The sequence below is a fragment of the Thalassophryne amazonica genome, chromosome 7 (genome assembly GCF_902500255.1).
Source record: "Thalassophryne amazonica chromosome 7, fThaAma1.1, whole genome shotgun sequence".
NCBI classification, from domain to species: domain Eukaryota; kingdom Metazoa; phylum Chordata; class Actinopteri; order Batrachoidiformes; family Batrachoididae; genus Thalassophryne; species Thalassophryne amazonica.
Window position 1 is genome coordinate 35,290,036 of NC_047109.1, and position 26,973 is coordinate 35,317,008.

The window sequence follows — 26,973 nt, forward strand, 5'->3', positions numbered from 1 at the left end:
TGTACAGGGGGTCAAAAGTTAAAGTTCCTTCAATTTTGGTAAAAAGTGATGCAAATTATTGATTGAGCTAACAGGATTAATAAATGGATGGAATAGTTTGCACCATCTGTCATGCTTAGTTATCATGTTATGGGGTAACATATGTCATAAGTCATAGAATCCAATGGACGTCGACCTTGTTTGACTTTTGATTTGGACACCAAACATTCAACACAGTCAAAACTGAGTACATGTGTGTGAATGAGAGGGAACCCATTTGGAATAGTGCAGTTACAAGGAGCAGAAGTGGTGAAAGTAGATAAATTTAAACACTTGGGGTCAACTGGTCAAAGTAATGGAGAGTGGTTTGGACATGTGCAAAGGAGGGACCCAGGGTATATAGGGAGAAGGATGCTGAGGATGGAGCCACCAGGCAGGAGGAGAAGAGGGAGGCCAAAGAGGAGGATTATGGATGTGGTGAGGAGGACATGCTTTCATCTTTTTGAGTTAAATGTTGCATTTGCCAAGCATTCTTCTGGATCGCTGTTCAAGAATATATTCCAGATCACCTCCAAAATTTAATAACTTGTTTCCATTATATATATGTACTCACCAAATATGATTGAAATCAGCCCATTACATTTTGAGTTATCTAGCTAAAAATAGAAGAAAAAATAGACAGATTCAAGTAACAACATTATTTCCTTGGCCGGAGATTAAAAATTAAGTCACGTTGCATTGATGAACACTTGACAGTTTACAGCATGATGTCACTAAGTAATATTTTTTAGTGTGGAAAGAAATTAGAAAGGCACTTGGTGGAGAACATTTCTTTGCCAAGGACCCACAGTCTCCTTTAATTTTAGTTGAACAACAAATTCCAGTCCATACTGCTTGGTCAGATTATTTACAACAGACAAAGGCAATGTGACACGCGACTGTGATGCTGCCTGCTTGGCTGGGCCAAAATATCTGATAAGTCTATTTAATGCCACTTCTAAATGATGCAACACAAAAAAATCCAAGATGGCGGATTAGGATCCCACACAGTTGTATTTTTCTATGAATGCAATGTTTAGCATTGTTTTTTTTTGGCATGTTGGCATGTTTGCAAAAGCTAGCAATAAGTAAACATTTTTAAATCTCAAAAACATTTGTTTTTGTAACCAGGTGATACTTCTGAGATGACTTACAAGACATCCTACAGAGACGTTACTATCGATACAGAAGTGTAAACATTTTAAAATCAAACTTAGGTTCCGTCAAGCTCAAAGGAATTTTGAATTGAATGGATTTTATTCGGCACACAGACTCAACAATAACAAAAACTCATAAATAGGACAATTTAACAGTGAACCTGTGTGACCTAAATGGTGTGGGCAGAAGCAAAAGATTAAAAAAAGCTCATAGTGACAGTGCTGGGTTTCCCCATCCAAAATAATCTATTGTTTTTGCACAGTAATGACGAGTCACCCATCAAGTGACAAATGCAACTGCAAGGCTTCGTCTATGCTACTCTCTAAACTACAGTAAGTTAGTGGAACAAAGAATAAATAAGCCTTGAGCCAACTTTGTCTCACAACATTTAAGTTGATGTAAGGCAAACAGATGAATTATTAAAATAGTTGAAGTAAAATTAACATGGATAATTTGAGTCAAATCATCATAATGTCCTAGAGATTTTCAGCAGGTTACAGTCTGGCAGAGCGACATTGTCAGGTATTGATCCAGTGACCTTTTGGTTGGTGAGCAACCTGTGCTACCCGAGTGACCGAGCTCCTCACCCTATTTCTAAGGGAGCGCCCAGCCACCCTGCGGAGGAAACTCATCTCGGCCGGTTGTACTCGTTATCTCGTTCTTTCGGTCATGAGCCAAATCTCATGACCATAGGTGAGGATCGGAACGTAGATCGATTGGTAAATCAAGAGCTTTGCCCCCCTACTCAGCTCTCTCTTCACCACGACAGTCCAATACAGCGACCGCATCACTGCAGATGCTGCACCAATCCGTCTATCGATCTCACGCGCCATCCGTCCCTCACTCGTGAACAAGACCCCGAGATACTTAAACTCCTCCATTGAGGCAAGGACACTCCACCGACCTGAAGAGGGCAAAGCACCTTTTTCCGGTCGAGAACCATGGCCTCGGATTTGGAGGTGCTGATTTTCATCTCGGACGCTTCACACTCGGCTGTAAACCACCCCAGTGCACACTGAAGGGCCTGATTTGATGAAGCCAACAGAACCACATCGTCCGCAAACAGCAAAGACGAGATTCTGTGGTTCCCAAACCAGACCCCCTCTACATCCTGGCTGTGCCTAGAAATTCTGTCCATAAAAATAATGAACAGAACCGCTGACAAAGGGCAGCCCTGGCGGAGGGCTGCCCTTTGTCAGCCCTCCGCCAGTGGTATCCGACCTCTGGATTTGTCATCCTCTTGACAAATCCTTTGTCAAGAGGATTGGGTGGCAGTCTTCCAATGCTACAAAAAGAGAACACCCCTTTACAGAAACTTACACACAGTACTGTAGAAATTCTAGTGGACCCCCCCCCCCCCCACACACACACACACACACACAGTGTCCTTTATATTGGCAAAGTGATGTACTGAAATATCTGTATACGATGACCTTTCAATAACTGAAATGAGGAAAGACAAACAAAAACCAAATTGAAATGACCTGTTCTCTTCTCTGAATCTCCTGATTATAGTGGCCATAGAGCACCTGCTCGGATTTGGTTGTACCCTCTGTCCTGCTTGCCTTATTGTAATACCATGCACAAGAAGGTGATCAATTACAGTTGCTCACATTTCATCTGAAATTTATGTTCTTGGTCTTGGTTTCACTTTTGCTTGTCCTCCTTCTCTTCCTCCTCATCCATCACCTCACACACACACTCATCCTCCTCTGCCTCTCATATAGTTGTCCATCTTTCTATGAACTCCCAACTCACCTGTGCCCTTTGAACTGGCTTATATTGGCTTCATCACATCATAAGCATCAAGTGTGTACAACTTTGAGTCATTGTGTGTAAGTGACGATATCAGTGCTGTAATTGTGTTTAATGTCTGACACCTGTGTCTGACCATTCTGCATCACAAGTGCATCATAGTGCACAAGTGTTGAGTGAATGAGAATGTGTTTAGAGTTTTGCAAAAAAGATTGCATTAGATCTGCAAATTGTGTCTAACTAGATGCAAACTGCTTAAGGTTTTGCCAAAAAAGTTGCTTGATTCAGGAAATGAGTTCAGTCCACTGTGAATTTGGTTCATTGAATGGAATTTAGTGTTTTTCCAATTCAGAAAAAAAAAACTGTAATAGCTTACTCCTGTATGTCAAGAAGTGAAAACCCAATGTACTCAAGTCCCATGTTTAATGCAGTTCTGCTTTGAGAAAAGTTTGAATAAGATTTTGCATTGTGGCACTACTGGGGTCTTATGGAAGCCCAGATAGCTTTGGTAGTAACCTTTAGGTCCACTGTATTGTTGAGTTTGGTGTCTCTCATCTTCCTCTTGACAATGCCCAACTGAGAATCTCTGAGGTATTGTCTATGGAGCCAATCAAGTACAGTAAAGTCATGATCAGCAGACTAGTTACTAGTAGCTTTGGCACCATGGGCAGGTGCCAAGTCCTGCTGGAACAGGAAATCAGCATCTCCATAAAGGTTGTCAGATGATGGAAGCATGAAGTGCTCTAAACTCTGCTAGTTGACAGCTGTGATGACTTTGGACTTGATAAAACATAGTGGACCAACACCAGCAAGTCATGGCCCCATATCATCACCGACTGTGGAAACACCTCAGTGGACTTGAAGAAACTTGAATTCTGTGCTTCTTCACTGGGACATTGATTTCCAAATGAAATACACAATTTACTTTCATCTGAAAAAAGGACTTTGAACCACTGAGCAATGGCCCAGTTCTTTTTGTCTTTAGTCCATCTTAGACATTTCTGACATTGTCTCTGATTCAGGAGTGGCTTGACACCAGGAATGTGACACTTGTAGACCATTTCCTCGACATGTTTGTGCATAGTGGCTCTTGGTGCACTGACTTCAATTTTAGTCCACTCCTTGTGAAGTTCCCCTGTGTTCTTAAATCAGCTTCGCTTGACCATTTCTTACCACATTTTCCCTTCTCGGCAATTTTACCATTGATTATTCAGCATTTAAGACCAGTTTGAATTTTTTCCAGATGGCTCTGCACCACATCAAAGGCAGAATGCAAGAATTCAAATGACTGTATAACTGAGTTTGAACAACAGTAAATTACAGTGTCATCTGCATAAAGATGATAGAAGGCATTTGATAAGTTTGCACACAGATCAGTAATATAAATTGTGAACAAAATAGGTCCTAAAATGAATATTAAGGAACACCTTTTGTAACCTCAAGGAAAGTGCAACTAACACCAGCCATCTGAACGCACTGCATCCTACTTGCCAAGTAATCTGCAAACCAAGAGACGGCATTTGTGGAGATACCATTTTGTAGAGTGTTTCTAACAAGAGACTGTGATCCACAGTATCAAATGCCTTTGAAAGATCAAGAAACAGAGCAACACACAACGTTTTAGAATCCAATGCCTCAAGGACATCATTTAAAGCTTTTAAAATAGCAGTAACAGTGCTATGTTGCTTCCTAAAGCCAGACTGAAGAGGGTTTAAAATATTGTTTGATTCTAAGAATTCCTTCAGTTGATCACAGACCAGTTTTTCAATACTTTTGCCAAAATGCATAATTTTGAGATCAGTCTGTAATTATTAATATTTGAAGATTTGTTTGTGCTTCGGCTCAAATTAAAAATACAAGTTACAGGCTCAGCAATCAAATCAGCTGCTAACTTAAAAAAAATGGATCCAAACCATTAGGACCAGCTGATTTTTTGGAATCCAACATCTTTAGTGCTCTACAGACCTCAGAAGCACATACAGGTTTAAAATAAAATGAACAGTCAACAGGAAGACTGCTCACAACAGCAGAATCTCCATTTAAAACAGTTTTTTTATGATCACTGCTGAGGGAATAAACAAATGCTCTGTTTTAATGAAATGTTCATTAAAATAATTTAACATGGAACATTTATCATTCAGATTTGTAGAATCTTTGATCAAAAAGATAGGCAGTTCATGAGGAGACATAGCACCAGAAATATATCTCACAACCTTCCAAAACCTCTTAGGATCTTTTAAATTTTCGGTCATTTTAGATAGATAAAATTCAGATTTAGCTTTCTTAATTAAGAAGGTACATTTGTTGCGGAGCTGACAAAAAGCTATCCAATCAGCCGCTGTTTTCATTGTTCGTGCCTTAGATCAGGCATGGTCCCTTTCTTTTAAAAGGTTTCCAAGTTCAGTGGAAACCAAACCCCCTTATTCTAAATTTACGTAATGGAACATGTTCATTAATTAGCTTCAAGAATTCATCATTTTAAAAAAAATTGCCAGGCCAACACAATATCAGCAAAAAGCAATATCGGTGATACTCAAAAATAGACAAATCATGCAAGAAAGCCTGCTCATTAAAATGTTTAAAATCTCTTTTAATTAAAATGTGTGATTTATTTTTGGGAAGTTTGGCATTTCCTGTCAATGCAATTGCACGATGATCACTCAAATCATTCCCAAATACGCTGACATCAAAATACTTGAGGGGTATTTGTTAAAATAAAATCGAGGAGCGATGATTTAGAGAGATATTAACCTATTAACTGACTTAGATTCAGTGAGTTTTTTAATTACATTTTTATTTTATATATATATATATATATATATATATATATATATATATATATATATATATATATATATATATAATACAAATAATGGATGGTAAGGAGTCCAACATAGAGAAATAACCAATATAACTTTTCTGAATCCAATATTTCTCTATGTAGGACGACTTGCCATCCATCATTTGTTATGTTCTCCACCCCCCTCCAAAATTAAGCAAACAACAGAGTCAAGTAAATTAGATCAATTTATTTTGTTGTGAATAGCATATGAATGCTTCTAAAACATAAGTAGCGTGCTTGTCTACCTTCTTAGTGTTTTTGGCATCCTTGGAGTTCAATACCAGTTCCACCTCTGTGAACTCAGCAAACTGACGATTTTCTGCTGTTGTTGACATGTTTGTTGCCATTTTTCAACCAGCGTCTGTCAGCAAGTTCCTGACCTCCGCTACATCATTAATGATGTCATCTCATGAATAATTGTATGCCACACTCTGATTGGCTAGCTGTTGGCAGTAAGCTCTAACGCTATTGGTCAGTGGGAACCGATCCAGTATAAATTTTGGTCCTAGCCTTTTTGGATCCCTTTGGATCCAACATAACTTTCTGGCACCAAGCATGCCAAAATACAGGTAAATGATGGACAGATAGGCTAATCTGTGATTGGCTATTGCAATCTGAGTGGAGAACATATATATATATATATATATATATATATATATATATATATATATATATATATATATATATATATATATATATATATATATATATATATATATACCCCCACATCACCCCAAATTTCATGATACATCACAAAATCATCTGTGGTGTCCTGTCTATGTGTGCTCTGCCTCTTGCTCTATTACTGCTTGGAATGGCTACACCTCTTCCCACCCACCCCATGACCCTTAATTGGCGTAAGGGGGTATAGAAATTAATAAATGAATGAAAGTCTAGTCCAATCCACAAAACCACAATCATGGGGAAGACTGTTGACTTGACAGTTGTCCAGAAGACACTCACTGATACCCTCTGCAAGAAGGGTAAGCCACAGGAGGTCAATGCTGAAAGGGCTGGCTGTTTACAGAGTGCTGGACCAAAGCATATTTGTGGAAAGCTGTCTGGAAGGGAAACATGTGGTGGGAAGAGAAGCTAAAGAAACAGGGATGACTGCAGCCTTGAGAAAATGGTCAAGCAAAGCCAATTCAGGAACTTGGGGGAGCTGCACAAGGAGTGGACTGAGGTCAAAGTCAGTGCATCAAGGGCCATCATGCACAGACATGTCGAGTAAATGGGCAACAAGTGTTGCATTCCGAGTGTCAAGCCATTCCTGAACCAGAGACAATGTCAGACGTGTTTTACCTGGACTAAGGCGAAATAGACCGGACCGTTGCTCAGTGGGTCAAAGTCTTCTTTTCAGATGAAAGTAAATTTTGCATTTTATTTGGAAATCATGGTCCCACAGTCTGGAGAAGGAAGTGGAGAATTCAAGCTGCTTGAAGTCCAGTGTGACGTTTCCACAGTCAGTGGTGATTTGGAACCATGTCATTTGCTGATGTTGGTCCATTGTGTTTTATCAAGTCCAAAGTCAACACAGCCATCTACCAGGAGATTTTAGAGCAATTCATGCTTCCGTCTGCTGACAATATTGAAAGAGATGTTGAGTTTCTTTTCCAGTAGGACTTGGCACCTGCCCACAGTGCTAAAACTACTCGTAACTGGTTTGCTGACCATGGTATTACTATATTTGACTGGCCCCATAGACAGTACCTCATAGATTCTCAATGGGATATTGTCAAGAGGAAGATGAGAGACAGCAATGGTGGCTTAGTGTCGCCTCACAGCAAGAAGATCAATGTTATTGCTTCTTGCCTGTAAGTATTTAATTGCTTCAATACAAATTATAGGGTAGCCTAGTGATGATGAAACTTGTATTTGACAAACTAAATTTCCCCATGGCATTTTGCTTTGATAGTAAACTTCACTGATTGCTTTTCCTTCATTTAAAAAAATGAAATCATGGAATTTACTTTGATGAGAGTAAAAAACTACAAGAAGGTCCAGTTTTTAAGTCATGAAAAGGTAAAAGGGAGATTCTTGAATACTACTGCCAGTCCAAAACAGAACCCAGAAGCACACTGGAAATGCTGCTCCCTTTTCAGACAAAGACAGTAGACACAGTGAAAATTAATCCCTCAAACAGGGAAGTTAAAATTAATTAAGTGTATTCACTTGAACACTTACCTGTCACAATAAAACTAATAGAATACAAGAGTTCTGTAATAAATCCTCCTGATACGTTGGGCAGTGGTGCTGATTTATTTAAGTGTTTTGTGGTGCTGTTGGACTGTTCTTGGTGTACTGATAGAGGTATGTCTAATATTTGGGCAGTCTGCAGACCAAGTCTGCTGGCAAGTGCCAGAGCTGCAGAAAGGATTTAGGATGAATGCAGCTGAAGGAGACCTTTCTTCCTTCTCCTCGTGCTGTCACTTTCAACATGTGTGTGCTTTTGAAGTTACATCTAGCCTGAAATGAGCTTGTTTGCCAGTTTCTTTGTCTTTCAAAACTTTGGTCTAGTGGCCACCAAGGTCACTGCTGCTTTTTCAATAGCTTTAAAGCAGGGGTGGGCACCTTGTTCCAGAAAGGGCCAAGACGGTGCAGGTTTTCTTTGCAGCCACTGATTCCACCAGGTGATTTCACTGATTAATATCACTTTGAGCAGATGGAATCAGTTAATCAGTGAAATCCCCTGATGTGGCTGCAAAGAAAACCTGCACCCTCTTGGCCCTTTCTGGAACAAGGTGCCCACCCCTGCTTTAAAGGGAAATAAAGTTGGCACTGTAATACCCCATCACACTAGAGAACTAGAGCAGAGCACCAAACCTTTTCAAGACAAGTACCCCTTTGGGCATTTGAGCTTCAGTCATGTACCCCCTGTCACCGGCGGACTTGTCATTTAAGTTTTATCAACCACATAAAATTACATCATATATTATATACCACAATATACAGACACATTTGTGTGTATCATTTATTAGAATAACAAATGTTTTATTAACTTCAAATTTAGCACTGCCATCAGCTTGTAAGTGCATTGTTGTTGTTCTTACTGCAATCTAGTGTGTTCCACACAGTTGTACCACGTTCGGAGGCTAATGCGCATCAGTCGCAGCGCAGTCTGGGTAATCGGCTGTCCTCCGTAATTCTTATTTTCTCCCAGATGTGATACGAATCCTGCATCTTTTTTTTTTATATTCTCGTCATGTTTTGGCCCCAGTCTGGCCCAGTCATGTTTTGACCCTAATTGTATTTATCTGGTCATTATATTTTAGTTATTTATGTAGTCTCATCATACTTTGGTTCTGATTATCTTTCTCCTGTGTGTAATACTTTTGTCAGTGGTTTTATTTTCTGTTTATCAGTTATTTCCTGTTTATCTTACCTTAGTCATGTGTCTAGTTTCAGTCCTGTCTTTGGTTTTATTTCCTGTTTGCTTTTCTTTTGTCTTATGTTGAATTATTTGTTTATTGTTACACATAGTTCCATTCTGGTTTAGTCTTAGCCTTTATTTTCTTGTTTAGCTCTTTTCAGTTCTTACATTTGTTTCATGGTTTAATTCTTTGCTCCTTCGTGTTGGGTTTTCTTTATCTTATTTCTTGTTTATTGGGACTTGGGTTTTGTTCATCTTTTGTGTTGGTGTTTTATTTTGATCACTGTGGTTAGGTTCACCATCTTGTCAGGTCCTGTTCACTTTGCATTTGTCTTACTACACTATCTTGCACCAGCTTCTCTCACCTTCATTGTAATTCTGTCTGCTCTGTCTTCCTGCACTCTCTTGACTCCTGACTCACCTCTGTCGCGTCTGACCACGCCCCTTCCAGAACCTTCCCTGACACCTGTGCCTTGTTTCCCTAATTACTGCACCTGTTATTTAAGCCCCTCACTTTCTCCACTCCCTGCCAGTTCGTTGTGATTTCTTGTCCACGCTCCAGCCTTTGTTTTTTGCCCTGTTTTTGCTTTGCCATTTCTTGAGTGTGCTTAGTTTTTTGACCTTGCTCCTGCCATTTTGGAACTGTCCTTGTTGTTGACTATGCCTCTGCTTGATCTCTGCCTGTACTGCCATTTGTCAGACTGCCTTCCTGTGTACCATACCCCTGCCTGATTTCTGAGATAAAGCCTTTAACTTATACCTGAGTAGTTTGAGTCTGCATTTGTGTTCAACTTCCTTCTGTGCAACGCCTACCCAGTACATCACAATTCTGCCTGATCTGGCTTGGCTTGTTTGTGCTCATTCGTACTAAGTGTGATTGGGTCTAACTGATTTAATGTTCAAAATGTTTGATAAAATGAAATATATGCACTTGGGGACAATTAAGTTTAATTTTAGCCAGGGTGTATGTAAACCTATGTCTGTAAGGGCATATTCTATGTATTTATTTGGTTTGTTTGTTTCTGGCACATGTCTTATTTAAAGGTCAAAATTATGATTTTGGATCTACCACTGATACCTTTTGGTTCTCTAAACAGAGAACAACCACAAGAGACATGTGACCATACATACAAGTAAAGAGAAACACACAAACAGACTATTGTCATTCCTCAATGACAAAAATAAATAAATGAAAGAAAAGACGCTTGATAAAAGACAACACAAAGAAAGATATGTGTGAAGGTCATTTGCAGCAAACGCAAATCTTTGTGCAAATACGTTAGAAACTATAGTTGATGGTTTTCACCATCCAAAACTGACTTGTTTGTTAAACATAATATTTGAATACATGTCGGCCCCCATTTCTAATAAAAAACAAAAAAACTTAAAGACAGAAGTACCAGAACTGTTTGAAGTTCTACAATTAGACATTTGCCTCAATGAGGTTATCTTACAAACCAATGTGGAGATGAGATTAGATTCAGGCTTGACTTTGTACAATTTGGATGGACAGGTTCTTGTTCATTCTTCCTAACCGCCTCCCTCCCCTCCTCACTTCTCCTTGCTCCTTCTTTCCTTCTCCTCTAACAAACCCATCGCAGAGTCCCTCTGTTCTTCCACCCTGAGGCTGACCAGTGTGTCAGAGCGAGCCAGAGAGAGGAACAGAGGAGGAGAGGGAGGAACAGATAGCGGCAGAGAGGCTAGGAGAGAGAAGAAGGAGAGGGAGAGAGAGAGAGAAAACAGCTTCAGTTGGGCCTTTTTCAGGGGCAACCAAAAAAGGGAAGATGAGATAGATGTACAGAGTCTGTTTCATCTGCTGGAAAAAGAAAGCGAGGGAGGCCAGACTCTTCATGCCTTCCATATTTTTCTATCTTTTTATATCATGACCCATCACTCTTTCCTTCTTTAGACAGAACTGGAGACATAATGTTGCCTGAATGTCAGCCCCCCCTTCCTGCCTCCACCCAGTCACTGTGCAGAATTTCAACACAGTTGCTGCTATTTTCCTTTCACTGTTTTGTCTGTACTTCCTTCAGTGGCCTACTAACCTTGTGTCTGTTCACACAGCACTTCAGGCCTAACTTAAAGGTTATATATATATAATGTTCTAAATATAAATACAGCAGCCAACAATTATTTTTTTGTGAAGATTGACTGGTGGAATTTCATCCCGCACAGAGAATGTAGCAACACTCCCTCTCTGTGTGTTTTAATCCAAGATCTTCTGTTCCTGGGTTTCATAGCGGGTCTGGCCACGTGTGCACATTTCATGCATGTAAGTCACCCCCCCCCCCCCCACAAACATATACATATTTATTTAGAGACTGTAGTGAATGACTGCCCACTGTAGTGAATGACTGCCCACATAACACCGCACATTTCAGATGGCACAAAGTAGCATCTTTCCAGAAATTCTTTCCCACAAGAAACCACATTCAGGGGCTAAAAAGACCTCTGATTAAGAACAAGTCAGACTGGAATCAACAAAGGTGTGACTTTTCACCAGGTGGAGAACCATTCAAACTGCAAAAGGTCTCCAATTTGACTGTGGCATTCCATTTTCTTCATGGAGAGTTTGACAGGAGGATGGAGGGAGGAAGGGTTGGGGAGGAATAGCTGATGGGAAATCAGTGTTTGGTCTGGGATGCTGGTGTTATTGAGACATCTAGGCGCATTAAGACATTTTGTAGTTGTGATTCCCAACTTCTTTCCTTGGAAGCCCCCTGCCCCCAACCTCTTCAATCCCACTTTGAACAAATGATTTTATTTCAGTGTGTTGTTTGGTTTACTGCTTGCTTCATGGTTGATGGTACAAGTTTCTGATATTCTGGCACTAGTGAATAATACCCTCAAACTGTCTATAACCCTTGATGTGTTCTCAACTGGTTTAATTAGAAGGATTACATAATTTAAATTGGTAAGCCAGCCAGGAGCCTAGTTTATTGCCAAACAGTACCTATGGAATAGAAACCATATTGTTGCATGTGCATTGCTACATAATGGATTTTGTTGATCGTTTCAATGTTAAAAGTTTGAAATACTGTCCTAGTGGTTGGATTAACAGGGTCTGAGGAAGTGGGAGAGATTCTAAACTTTTAGAAAAACAATATGGTTGAGTAAATAGGACTCTTTGTGTAGATGAATTTCACACAAGCCTGATAGAAGAGCATAATTGCAGCATTGAACTCTAAAGTGAGAAGTGCTACAGTCCAAACTCAGAATGAAGTCTGAGTTCCTGAACCTGGGCACACACATACCTCCCAAAATAAAATGAATAGTTATGAATCTTTATCATTATTGTTATTATTAGGCAAAAAATAAATTAAATTGTTTCCCCTGTTTGGTTCATCCAAAGCAATCAGGATCCAAAGCTATATATATATATATATATATATATATATATATATATATATATATATATATATATATATATATATATATATATATATATATATATATATATATATCAGTGATTGTGTAAGTGCACACCTGTGCATGAGCCTGCTCTCCATTCTCACTTTTTTTTTTCTTTTTTTTTTTATATTTATTTCATTCATTTAAAAGAAAAACAGAAAAGCAAAAAACAAAAGCACCACAATACCAGAATGAAAAGGAGCAGAAAGAAGAACAAGTCTTATGATTTCTGCCCCTTTTAACAATACAATCTTTCAATATACAGCATCATAGTCAACATTATTTAACAGATTGCATTTCTTTAACTTGTCACATACCACTGACCCATTTCATAATTATGACCATTAATTAATAGATTACATCACTGACAGGTTACATTTAAACTTAAGACACTCCAAACATTATTAACAGTTTACTTTTTTTTTTTGACTTTCTTTTAACATCTCTAGACATAGAACTACCCTAAAATAATCAGTTGCATTTGTAACCAGTTTGTGCATCACTCTAAAGACAGATCTGTTCAGTCACACTGAAGAGAACAGCATGGAAATTAGAAAAGAAAAGCACACTGAAGAAGTGCATTTACACTGAAAGTGAAACAGACAGGCCTCAGGCAGGTGGCGAAAAGGAAATATTTTAATTTGATGGTATTGCTTCTGGAACCACAAACAAAAGATACAGTGCATCCACACAGTATTAACAGCACTTCACTTTGTTTTGTTACAGCCTTAATCCAAAATGGAGTATATTCTTTTTTTTTTTTTTTCCCTTCAAACTTTTACTCACAACACCCTATAATGACAACATGAAAAAGTAACCAGACGTACAGCAAACAGATGTACAGCTGGTCATAAATCTCAGAAAAATGATGTGCATGTGTATGTGTGTGCATGTGCGTGTTGGTGTGTGCATATGCATTTGCATACATATTTTATTTTATTTTATTTTTTTTTTTTTTATTTATTTTTTTTGGCAAATTTATTAAAAATCAAAAACTAAGAATTCACATGTACGTAAGTATTCACAACCTTTGCTCAGTTCCTTGTTGATGCACCTTTGGCAGAAATTATAGCCTCAAGTCCTCTTGAATATGATGCCACAAACTTGGCACACATATCTTGGGCAGTTTTGCCCATTCCTCTTTGCAGCACCTCTCAAGCTCCATCAAGTTGGATGTGGAGTGTCGGTGCACAGCCATTTTCACATCTCTCCAGAGATGTTCAATCAGATTCAGGTCTGGACTCTGGCTGGGCCACTCAAGGACATTCCCAATGTTGTCCTGAGGCCACTTCCTTGATATCTTGGCTGTGTGCTGAGTGTTGTTATCCTGCTGAAAGATGAACTGTCGCCCCAATCTGAGGTCAAGAGCGCTCTAGAGCAGGTTTCCATCCAGGATATCTCTGTACATTGCTGCATTCATCTTTCCCTCAATCCTGACTAGTCTCCCAGTTCCTGCAGCTGAAAAACATGCCCACAGCATGATGCTGCAACCACCATGCTTCACTGTAGGGATGGTGCCTGGTTTCCTCCAAACATGACACCTGGCATTCACGTCAAAGAGTTCAATCTTTGTCTCATCAAACTAGAGAATTTTCTTTCTCATGGTCTGAGAGTCCTTCAGGTGCCTTTTGGCAAACTCCAGGCGGGCTGTCATGTGCCTTTTACTAAGAAGTGGCTTCCGTCTGGCCACTCTGCCATATAGGCCTGATTGATGGATTACTGCAGAGACAGTTGTTGGTCTGAAAGGTTCTCCTCTCTCCACAGAGGAATGTTGGCGCTCTGACAGAGTGACCATCAGGTTCTTGGTCACCTCCCTGACTAAGGCCCTTCTCCCCTGATTGCTCAGTTTAGACGGGCAGCCAGCTTTAGGAAGACTCTTGGTGGACTCGAACTTCTTCCATTTACATTTACATTTACAGATGATGGAAGCCACTGTGCTCATTGGGACCTTCAAAGCAGCAGAAATGTTTCTTTACCCTTCTCCAGATTTGTGCTTCAAGACACTCATGTCTTGGAAGCCTACAGACAATTCCTTTGACTTCATGCTTGGTTTGTGCTCTGACATGCACTGTCAACTGTGGAACTTTATTTGTAGACAGATGTGTGCCTTTCCAAATCATGTCCAATCAACTGAATTCCCAACTAAGCTGTTAGAAACATCTCAAGGATGATCAGTGGAAACAGGATGCACCTGAGCTCAATTTTAAGCTTCATGGCAAAGGCTGTGAATACTTATGCACACGTGATTTCTTAGTTTTGTATTTTTTTAAATAAAATTGCAAAATCTCAGAAAAACATTTTTCACACTGTCATTATGGGTATTGTGTGTAGGATTTTGAGGGAAAAAAATGAATTTCATCGATTTTGGAATAAAGCTGTAACAACAAATGTGGAAAAAGTGAAGTGCTGTGAATACTTTCTGGATGCACTGTAAGCCACTGAATGAGAAAAATAATAGAGACGGTCAGGACATGTCACTGTTGATTAAAGCCATAATCAACACACACATTGATAAATCAACTGACATCGATAAAGAAATCAGCTGAAGTTGAGAGCACGCTGAGTTATTTACAGTGCATAAAGTCCGTGAAAGGTTAGTGCTGTTCAGAAATGTTGAAACATAGACTGTTCTGTAAACAGACATCAATTTCTTAGCAAATCAACTGGGATTTAATTCATATTCAAACATATTCATATTTTGAATTAGATGACAGAGTAGGGAGTAATAACGAGTACATGAAAAATAATCTAAATTATCAACATGTTAAGAATAGTTTGGTTCGTCAGCTAGGGTTTTTTTTGTGCATTACAAGCAAATTGCACCTTGAATGATAAGCAATTAATATGTAACTTTACAGTGCAGAAAACTTTGTTTATTAACGTTTTTATCCTAAAATAAGTTATTTATTTGTTTGTTTGTTTGTTTGTTTGTTTTTAGGTTTGCTCATGTGTCAAGTGAAACTTAATTCCCAGCCACAATTTCTGGCCTATTTTCAAACAAAATGTCACAGAGATCTGGACATATAGCAGAAAGGGCATGAATTCATTCAGCATTAAATTCAAAGCTAAATGCTGTTCAGTTGTTCCAAATGATTTTGCACACTTTGTCCATGACCTTATTCCACATGTCCTGCTGTCCTGAGATTGTGAGAGTCTTGGTCAAAATTCCTTTGCAGTTTCGTTGTTGTCAAAGGTTGTTGACTTTGAGTTGTGATATTAGAATGTAGTATTGTTAGCATGACAAAATAATGTTATTTTATTATTAGTGTACCCAAGATTGTACTGTTCGACCATCAGCTGGAAACTATGTTTCTATATAATGTGGTAAACCTTTTTTATCATGCCTAACCTAATTTGTTGTTGAATGGTTGGAATGCACACAGACTACTGTGCACACAGTTCACTGCATTCCACCAGCAGAATGCAACATAATTATTCACCAGTTTCCTAAAAACCATGGATGGAACAATAATAAAATGACTGAAATAGGAGCAGGTTTTGTGTGTGTGTTTTAACTGGCAGCACATGAGCATGTTCATGCGCTGTGTGTCATGTGCACACAGCCATGATGTTGCATAAAGATTCTGATATGTGTGTCTCTGTGTTTCATGGACAGAGTGTGGCACATCAATGACAGTTACGATCAGGTTTCTCACTAAAGTGTATTTTGTGCTCACCTCAGAACAGCGCACAACTATGGTCTGCCAGTTATGTAGGAAGACATTAATTATTTAAGAAACCAGCACAAAAACATTAACTATTTATATATGCCCAACATGCAGAATGATTTTTTTTTTTTTTTTTTTTTCTGTGTATCAATAGACGGTAGCTTCTCTGGTTCTGCAACAGCAGTCTGTCAAGTATAAAATGTTAATGCCAATGTTTCATACATGCAAAATACAGATGCTATCAGCACCTGCTAAATTTCCTTTTGAACTTGATCAATTGGGTTGTGTGTACAAATCTCACATGTTTGCATGTTCCCTTCCCCAATTTTGTGCACCTAGGTGGACAAACCATAAACTGCATATTCATGAAGGCAAACAGATTAAATGGACACTACGCTCTATTTTGAGCATTTAATGGCAGTCCTCAGTGCACATTGTTAGTAAATCAACATGCATTTTTACATCTGCCAAGGATGCAATAAAATCATTGGCGTTTATTTATTTATGTATTTGTCTGTCTGTCTTTTAGGAGGATTTAGTCAAAACTATGGCACAGATTTTGATGAAATTTTCACCACAAATAGATATTCAGCCATGGGAGACTCCATTCAATTTTGGAGGTGATCCAGATCTGGATTCTGGATCAAGATTTCACTTTATATAGGGTTTGAAGGATTACATCAAAGCTACTTCACAGATTCTCACCAAATTTGCACCACAGATAGATATTAGGCCATTGAAGACCCCACTGAGTTTTGGAGGTGATCTGGATTCGGATTGGTGCACATCAGAAATCTCTGTTTGCTCTTCTTTGTAAGTGCTATGGTGTTTGTGCACATTTCAATACTTGAATATCTTTAGAAAATCAGGCCCAAAGAATCTTAGTGAGACGTTGATCCTCCATGTGCTACCAGAACAGCTTGACTTTACTTTGACTTTGAATCTGCAAGTCTCAAGAACTGTGGAGGGATGGAACACCATTCATCCAAAAGATATTACCTCATTTGGTGCTTTGTTGTTCGTAGCTGAGCGCATATATTGTTATAAATATTCCCACAGGTGTGCAACTGGTGGCTGCAAAGCCCAAAACATGTGATTCATATCATTTTCATTCCCATCAAACCTTCCAGTGACCCCTCGTGCCCTTTGGATGTGATCATTTGTTGTTTTTCTGCTCTCAGTTATTCAGATTCTTTCTTTGGTACCTTTGACTGAGTGTCAGCTGTCACCATGACCTAGTTTTCTACACAGATCAGGTAGATCAGGGTCCAGACTCTGAACTGAATTTGTTAAGATTTTGTCCATACCTTAGTCTGAAGTTCAGGTGATATGCCTCCAGCTGACATGAAAGCTGCATCCTCATTACTATCAACACCAAATTGCTCTTGAGCAAGACATTAAACCCCAACTGTGTTAGAAGAGTTGCTCAGCAGGCCACAGACTGCTGTACCATGGCTGTACTGGGTAACCGTGATAAATCAAGGTTTAGAGTGTCACCGTGACTCAAACCTCCTCTGAGAGCTGCCTCATGTGGTTGGGCTGAATTATTTCAAAGCTTGTTTCCCTTTGAGGGACACCACTGGCCTCTGGCGATGTATCTGTGATTATACAGGGTGGCACTCTGACTCTATCCATGTCCTGACTCATTGAGATGATGGAGGAGGATATTTCTGATTGCTCTTTTTGAAGCACTTTAATGTCTCTATTTTTCTGTTTATTGTTACATGTGGTGTTTTGCAAAAGTTTTGGTACCTCTGGCAAACTACATTACACTCAAAAAAAATGACTCACTGGATAAACTCAATTCAATTATGTGCAGGATTTCCATGTAATAAATATGTGTAGCCCCAACTCAAATAAAGCACATCCATGCAAGAATATTTAATTTAATTTATTTGCAACTACATATATTTATTACATGGAAATACAATCCAATGAGTCAGTTTTTTGAGTGTATGGTATTTTTCATAACATAAATCAAATCAGTCTTTATAAATTCAAAAAATTTAATTTGATTTTAAGTTAATTCTTTAATGACAAATTAAAATAGAAATCTTTACAATATGATTGACATTAAAGAAAAATCAACAACTAGTCCAGACAACACAAGTAAAGCATCACTTTTACAGCCATTTAAGCAGATACACTTGCATCAAGGAACTGACCATGTGTTGATAATTTCAGCAGCATCCAAAAATTCTGTTGGAGAAACAGACAATGCTAGAGATTAGATTAAATAAGCAGGAAGTTGATTAGATGGAAAGAGTTTCTGTTGTTGATACTGCAGCACCTAGTGCTGGTAGTGGTAGAAGTAAAGAAAAAATAAAATACATAAATTAATACAGTCACCGGCCACTTTATTAGGTACACGTTGCTAGTACCGGTTTGGACCGACTTTTGCCTCAGAATTGCCTTTATTCTTCATGGCATAGATTCAACAAGGTGCTGGAAACTTTCCTCAGAGATGTTGGTCCATACTGACATGATAGCATCATGCAGTCACCCGTACAACCAGTCTGCCCATTCTCCTCTGACCTTTGACATCAACAAGGCATTGTCCTCCACACAACTGCCGCTCACTGGATAGCTTCTCTTTTATGGGCCATTCTCTGTAAGCCCTATAGATGGTTATGCATGAAAATCCCAGTAGATCAGCAGTTTCTGAAATACTCAGCCTCGTCCTTTTTGAGTTTACATGTTTTCCCTGTGTTGGCGTGCATTCTCTCCGGGTGTTCCAGCTTCTTCCCACTTCCAGAAGACATGCAGGTTAAGTGAATTAAAAGTTTAAATTGGCTGTAGATGTGAGTGAATATGTTTGTCTATAAGTGGCCCTGGAGTAGCCTGGCTTCCTGTCTACAGCATACCAGGCCTTTCACCCAGTGAGCGCTGGGCAGTGTTGTATAGTAATGAAGTAAAAATACTTCACTACTGTACTTAAGTACGTTTTGGGAGACTTTGTACTTTACTTGAGTTTTTTTAATTCAGCTTACTTTACTTTTACTTCACTACATTTCCGACCTTAATTGCATACTTCTATTCCGATACATTTTCTGTGCGCCATGTCGTTACTCGGTACAAAAAAAAAACACACACACGCACACACACACAAAAAAGTCATGTTTTCACCCAGAGACACCACTGATTACGAGTGACTGCAACGAAGTCAGGCCGATTTGTCATGAGGCATGTCCGGTAAGCTTTTTTGCAGTTGCGCACTTGGGGGGTGTTTGTCAGGAAAATGATCATTTCTCTGCATTGATTACAGACCTGCAGCGGGTCTGTAATCAACTTTTCTGCAGCGCGGCTTTGCTTTGAACCTTGAACCAACTAAAGCAGTGATTCGCAGGTCGAAGCAGTGCTTCGATCTACGATTCGTGGATTTTATTTCGCTTTATCCTCATTTTTTCCCACTAAAACCCTAAAGAGCATATGTCTGTGAGTAATATTTAATATTTTTATGTTAAACCGACCTGTTATGGTCTTCAGAAACAGCTGATAGATGTATTTTAGAACTTAAAAACGGGACCAATGCTAACGCGTTAGCATGTCTATGGCGTTTTCAATGTTAAAGTTAGCATTAAGCTGTTCGCATCAGCACATTTGTGTTGATTTGTGTTTGCTGTCGTAAAAGAGTCAAATTGTAATTTTTTTTAATTAATTTTTGTTCATATATTATAGTAACAACAATAATAGTCAATAATAATACACTAATAATGTTACAATATAATTTTAGAGAAAGAGACAAAAAGAATCTAGTGAAACAAAACACAACAGAAAAGATAAAACAATAACATGTAACATTTAACAATGAAAATAAATAAATACATCTAGATATAAATGTTTCCTGTGAACACCTAGTGAGTAGTCTACTCTCATTTAGGTTTTGAAACCTTGTTTCTGAAGTGTTTTTGTGTGATGTGCACAATTTTCAGTATTTTGACTAATACTACCAGTCATTTACAAGCCGAGATAAACTTTTTTATATAAAAAAAAAAAATCAGTCCGTTTTTGATTATTAACATTTACTTGTACTTTTACTTTCAATAATTGAGTACATTTAGTTGTACATTACTTGTCATACTTATGTACAATACATACTAGATACTTTAAGACTTTTACTTGAGTAGCATTTCAGTCAGTGACTTGAACTTCTACCAAAGTCATTTTTTAATGGGTATCTGTACTTTTACTTAAGTGTGATTTTCCGGTACTTTATACAACACTGGTGCTGGGATAGGCTCCGGTGTCACCGACCAAATGGTCCCCCCTAAAAATGGGTCCACCCTGCCTTCACTGCTGTGGTTCACCGATTATCTCCTCGTTTCTGCTTCAACTGCACTCCAGTCATCATCTATCCCAGCAACAGATATCTGAAGCTTTTGTATAACAGTCATTTCCACATAAATTCAGCATTATTTCATCAGAAAAGACAGAGGAAACGATCAGAGCACAGCAGCAGTTCATATATTTTATTGTTGGAGAACTTGACTATTTAGATTAGAGATTAGATAGAACTCTATTGATCCCTTGGGAAGACTCCCCTTGACAAATTGAAGTTCCAGCAGCATTGCATAGCAGTACACAGGGTAAGAAGTACACAGTATCAAAAGTGAAAATAAAAGAGAAAAAGAGTTTGCAAATATAAATATGAATACCAGAAATACGCTCACTACTGGTTTACTGGCTACTACTGTTCCTCTCCTTCCCGTCTTCTGTCTTCCTGTTACTCCTCCTCCCCCTGAGTGAGGACTTGTACAGTCTGATGGCCTGAGGGACAAAGGAGTTTTTCAGTCTGTTGGTCCTGCACTTGAGAAGGAGCAGTCTGTGGCTGAAGAGGCTCCTCTGGTTGCTGATGACGGTGTGCAGAGGGTGACTGGCATTGTCCATATGTCCAGCAGTTTGTTCAGTGTTCTCTTCTCTGCCACCATCACCAGGGAGTCCAGCTTCATGCCAAACACAGAGACAGCCGCCTGATCAGTTTGTTCAGCCTGGATGTGTCTTTAAAAGCCCATGTAACATTTTCTCTCAATGCTTGATATTTTGAAATATGTGAAATGAGCTCTATGTAATTTGGATGTGGATTTTAGTGTGTGCGCGTGCATGTTTGTTACTACTTTTTCAGGGATGCCCAAAATTTTGACTGAAATGAAGAACATGTGAGTGTTTCCCATCCAGCAGACAGGAGATGTAGTGTGGGGCTCGTCCAGAAATTATTGAACACTTTCACAGCAGTAATGTACTCTAATAATTTATTTTGGTTGGTCTAGTTTTTTTGCTCGGGATCACCTCAGTGGATCTTATTTTACATCGGATTCTCTTCTTGATGCACCTTTCGATGTGCACGGTGAAGGGGGCATGGGTGACCTCGAGCCGGGGACCTTCTGTCTAATAGGCAAACGCACTACTTGCTCTTTCTTAAAAACAAGCGCGTGTTTACAGTCAGATATGTGTTCTATAAGTTTCTTTCATGTGTGTTGCGCGCGCTATTGATCATGTCTGATTGTGCGGTGTGACTCGTGGTCTGTGCTGTTATTGTTCACTATTGTCACCGGTGGTCACTGTGATCCATCAGCCACACTGTGCTGTGTGCATGTGGTCTTTTGTGGGAGAGACGCCTTTTGTGTGGACTGTTGTCTCAGCAGTCACTCTGCTCCAAATGAAGCGTGTTTTTGTTTTTTTTGTCTGTGTTCTCTATCAGCGCTCTTTCATAAACAGGCCCTGTTCTCTCTTTCAATTGTGTGCGATGTGCGCCGCCGCTGTGTCTCTATTGATTCAGTCAGTATCTATGCATTCCATGTCTTATTTTACCTGAATACCTGTGTATCTGTGCCATGTGTGCTGCAGCCCGGTGTTTACTGTGCATGTACAATCCATTACAATCTGTGAGTGTCTGTATCTGACAGCCTGTGCATGCGTGTGTGTGTGTGTGTGTGTGTGTGTTACAGTGTGTGCGTACGAGGAGCGCTATTCCCTGGGCTGCTAGTTATAATGTTTCTGGGGGTGATGGGGGGGAACTTGAAAGCCCTGTGCTGCCCAAATCAAAACTAACAAGGAAATGATGGGGGCTCCTTTATCTCCTCTCTGGCCTGGGGGGTGAGAACAAGAGACTGGGGAGGGAGGAAAGGAGGAGGAGAGAGGGGAGGAGGAGGGGGGGGCGCCAGCCCTGCTTCCTCTTTGATTTGTAAAAAATGCATTACCTCCAAAATCAAACGGAAAATTACTGTGCCGAAGAAAAATACACAGAGCAGGGGAGAAAAGGAGGCAGGTGGGGTTGAGCGAGGGGGGGATAGGTGAGAGAGAGAAGAAGGAGGATTCACCTGTGTAGATATGCAGCCGGACAGGAAACGGGAGGATGAGTATGGATTCGCGGCGGTGCGTAGGTGGTAGCTGGAGAGACCCTGATAGATACAAGCACGATATAGCATCCTCGGAGGAGAAGAGCCTATACGTGCCACGGACCATGAGAATACGGCAAATGAAAGAGACGATGCTGCGCTGACGACCTGTAGCCCACAGGGCAGATAAAACTCATAGATTACTACCTAACACAAAGAACATCTTATTTTTAAAGTCTCATATTTGTCCGTACAGATGTTGTAAATATGTATTTTATTTGAATTAACTGTGTTTTAATTCAAGGTTTGTGGTCACAGAGTTGCAGGTTTGGAGATAATATATACTCAACAAAAATTAAATGCAACATTTGGTTGTGTTTCCTTTGTTCATGCATTGAAGTAAAAGATCCACAGTTTCTTCTGTCCACACAAAATGCTATTGAATTTTGTTCACAAATTTGTTAAAAATGTGATTGTTACTATTTCACCTTTGCCAAGATAATCCATCCTCCTGGCAGGTTGGGTATATCAAGATGCTGATTAAACAGCATGATTACTGCACGTGTGCCCTGGACTAGTAACACTTGCTTTAAACAGTTTAACCCTCATGGGTGCATTTTGTGAAACTTCATTCTGTACAACTGGGGTCCCTGAGGATTCCAACAGAACACCTTTCAGTTCTACTATCATGTTTTTTATTCATGCTGTTCTTGCAGGTAAGATAACGAGATAGAGTCACTCTGCAACAATTTTGAAAAAAGACTCTTGACTATCTTGGTGATAAACCACATTTCATTTTGAAAGACTGGATAATTTTTTTTCTCTTTTTTGAATATGACTTTTCAACACAAAAGTTCATTTATGCACCCTGACTCCTGCAGTTTGTGTGATGCAAATAACCTGAATAAAAACTGCTCTGACAGTTTAGTAACTATGAAAAATTGACATTAACTGCAGAATTTTGCTCTGATGAGATACCATTATATCAAAGTGGGGTCCAAGTGGATCTTATGGAGCCAATGGTATTTAATCAAACTAGATCAAAACAAGGGAAGTTGAAGATAACTGTAAAGGTGACAGTTACATGGAATTTCAACTGAATTCATAAAAATATACACAAAAAGCTAATGTTGGTCACCAGGGCCTCATTTATATAACAGTGCGTAGGTGTACAAACAAAAGTCAAAAAATGGTATATGAACAAAAAAGGAGACATAAAGCCATTCATAAACATGCCTGCAAGTAAAATCCTCTTTATAAATCACACACAACCGGAAATTATTGGCAGATGGATCTGCCTCATACCCCGCCCTCTCCACACCCACTTTCAACCAAAAATTGTCAATGCAAAACACCTCTTGAATATTCAAACATACACACGTGGCCCGAAATGTGTATTTTTCATGGTAACCGCAGGAAGAGAAGGAAAAGAGACATTTCTGAAACAGAAATCAAAATGCTTGTGTGTGGTCACAATTGGGGATGACAAAAAAGAACAACTGTGTCTTTGCTCTTAGATTATGTGTCATGTAATGAGCAAAGTGAAGACAGATACACCTCAAAACCACCTAGGCTGTGCAATTTAGAACATTAAGATAGCTGAAAATGCAGCAGAGATCCATGGTGACTCATACTGTAGTTTGAAGGAAGTTGTCCAGTCAGGTCTAGGAGCATGCACTGAAGACTGCACATCGCCGCAATGACCACACTGTAGAGCTGCTTTCAATTTATTTAATTTATTTCAATTAATTTCATTTATATAGCACTAAATCACAACAAAGTTGCCTCAAGGCGCTTCACACAAGTAAGGTCTAACCTTACCAACCCTCAGAGCAAGCAGACAGGCAACAATGTAAGGAAAAGCTCCCTCTGATGATTTGAGGAAGAAACTTCAAGCAGACCAGACTCAAAGCTGCACCTCAAACAGAGAGGAAAAAAAAAACAGAATCAGGCATCGGAAAGACAACACATACAGTAAAATTTGTCAGCATTAAGCAACAAGAAAAACAGAAGATCGCCAGCCACTAGCCCTGAGCTTCACTAAAAGACCCAGACTTTAGATAAAGTTGAGGGTTGCAGCCCACTCCATTTCCTAATAAAATGAATTAAAAAGGGTAAAAAGTATAGTTACATACTATACCAGTATGCTAGCCATATGAAAGGGAAAATAAGTCCATCTTAAATCTGGACTTGAAAGTCTCTACAGAATCTCAATGTTTTATTGATGCAAGGAGATCATTCCACAGAACAGGGGCACAATAAGAGAAAGCTCTATGACCTGCAGACTTTTTATTCACCCTAGGGACACAAAGTAGTCCTGCACCCTGAGAACGCAGAGCCCAGGCCAGTATGTAGGGTTTAATTAGGTCAGCTGAGTAGGGAGGTGCCAGTTCGTGAACAATTTTATAGGTTAGTAGCAGAAACTTAAAATCTGATCTCACAGGGACAGGAAGCCAGTGAAGAGATGCCAAAATGGGTGTAATGTGGTCAAACCTTCTGCTTCCTGTCAAAAGTCTGGCAGGAGCATTTTGAACCAATTGGAGACCCCTAATGCTGAACTGTGGTAAACCAGAAAATAGAACATTGCAGTAGTCCAATCTAGAAGAGACAGATGCATGAATCAGGGTCTCAGCATCAGCCATAGACAGGATAGGATGAATCATCGCTATATTTCACAGGTGAAAAAAAGCAGTCCTTGTAATATCTCTAATGTGGAGGTCAAAGGATAACGCAGGATCAAAAATTATCCCAAGGTTCCTCACTTTGTCAGTGTGATGTATGATACACAAGCCTAGACTAAGCATTAGCTTGTCAAATTGATGCAGATATCTCACTGGACCAAAAACCATCATTTTAGTATTATCAGAGTTTAAAAGTAGGAAATTGCTAGACATCCAGCTTTCACTGATGCAAGGCAATCTTCTAAAGATTTTATGTGACTGAGATTACCAGCAGTTATTGGCATGTATAACTGAGTATCATCAGCATAGCAACAAAAGGTAATCCCAAAACACCTCAATATATGCCCAAGGGATGCTATATAAAGGGAAAAAGCAGGGGGCCTAAGACGGACCCCTGTGGAACTCCAAATTTCATGTCACTAAGGTTAGAAGTAGTGTTACTGTACAAAACACAGTGAGAACAACTGATCAGGCATGATGTCAACCATGCAATGGCATTCTCAGTAATCCCAAAATGATTCTCCAGCCTATCGAGTAGAATATCATGATCCACAGACTCAAACGCAGCACTAAGATCTAACAGCACCAGAACTGTAGTGGTGTCTGAATCCATTGCAAGCAGAAGATCATTCACGACTTTAGTGAGAGCCATCTCTGTGGAATGATATTTTCTAAAAGCAGACTGCAGTGGCTCAGAAAGATTATTCTCAGTAAGGTGGTCCACAAACAGCTGTGAAACCACCTTTTCCAGAATTTTAGAGCAAAATGATAGATTTGATATCGGCCTATAGTTTTTCAATACACTAGGGTCAAGATCAGATTTCTTAAGTAATGGTTTAATCACTGCAGATTTGAAACATTTATGAACAGATCCAGATGTTAATGAGAGATTAATCATTCCAGCACAGTCGCCTCAAGACTGGGCCACAGGTCCTTAAACAGTTTTGTTGGTATGGGATCAAATAAGCAGGTTGTGCTTTTTGTAGACGTTACAAGTTTTGTCAGCACGCCTAGTGAGATACTGACAACTTCTGTAAATCTAGGTAATACCTCAGTAATAGCACCCACCTCAACAGCAGGGTGTAGTGGATGGGTTAAGGCACACTGGGATATGTTTAACCTAATGTTTATTTTTTTTTCTCAATGTAATCGAAGAAATCTTGCGCTGTAAAAGGAGAGCGACTTACAGGTGGTTGTCCATGAATAAGTGTTGCCACCGTGTCGAACAAGAACTTTGAGTTATGCTTATTTTTGTTGATCAAATCAGACTAATAGGTCCGCCAGTTTGTAGGCAGTAGAGCATGCTTATATTCTAAGATAGCATCACACCATGCGAGGTGGAATACTTCTAATTTTGAACTACGCCATTTCCATTCTGGAAGTCTAGCCTTATGCTTGAGGTCACGTAACCAAGGTGACTGTGTTTTGGGGGGCAAGGTTTTAATATAGGTGCCGCAATCATGTCAAGTGTAGTTTTGAGCGCAGAGTTTAAACTATCCACAAGACTGTCTACTGACTGAGCATTTTCCAAATGTGAAGCTAAGATATCACGCAGTCTAGATTCAAGTTCAGTCGTAGTTGAGGAGTTGATACGTCACCACAGTGATAAATAAGGTTATTAGGCTTTGGGTCCAAAATGGCAACCAGCCAGTCGTCACAAACAATCCATCAATAATGCTTGAAAGCTACATCCAAGGCATCCTCAACACTGAGGTACTTGCATGAAGCATCA

General features: G+C 39.4%; 1 protein-coding gene across 1 annotated transcript in view; it reads left to right on the forward strand.

The window, feature by feature from the left end:
- erfl1 (Ets2 repressor factor like 1) overlaps positions 1-26,973 on the forward strand; it is a 164,501-nt gene that overhangs the window by 105,950 nt on the left and 31,578 nt on the right.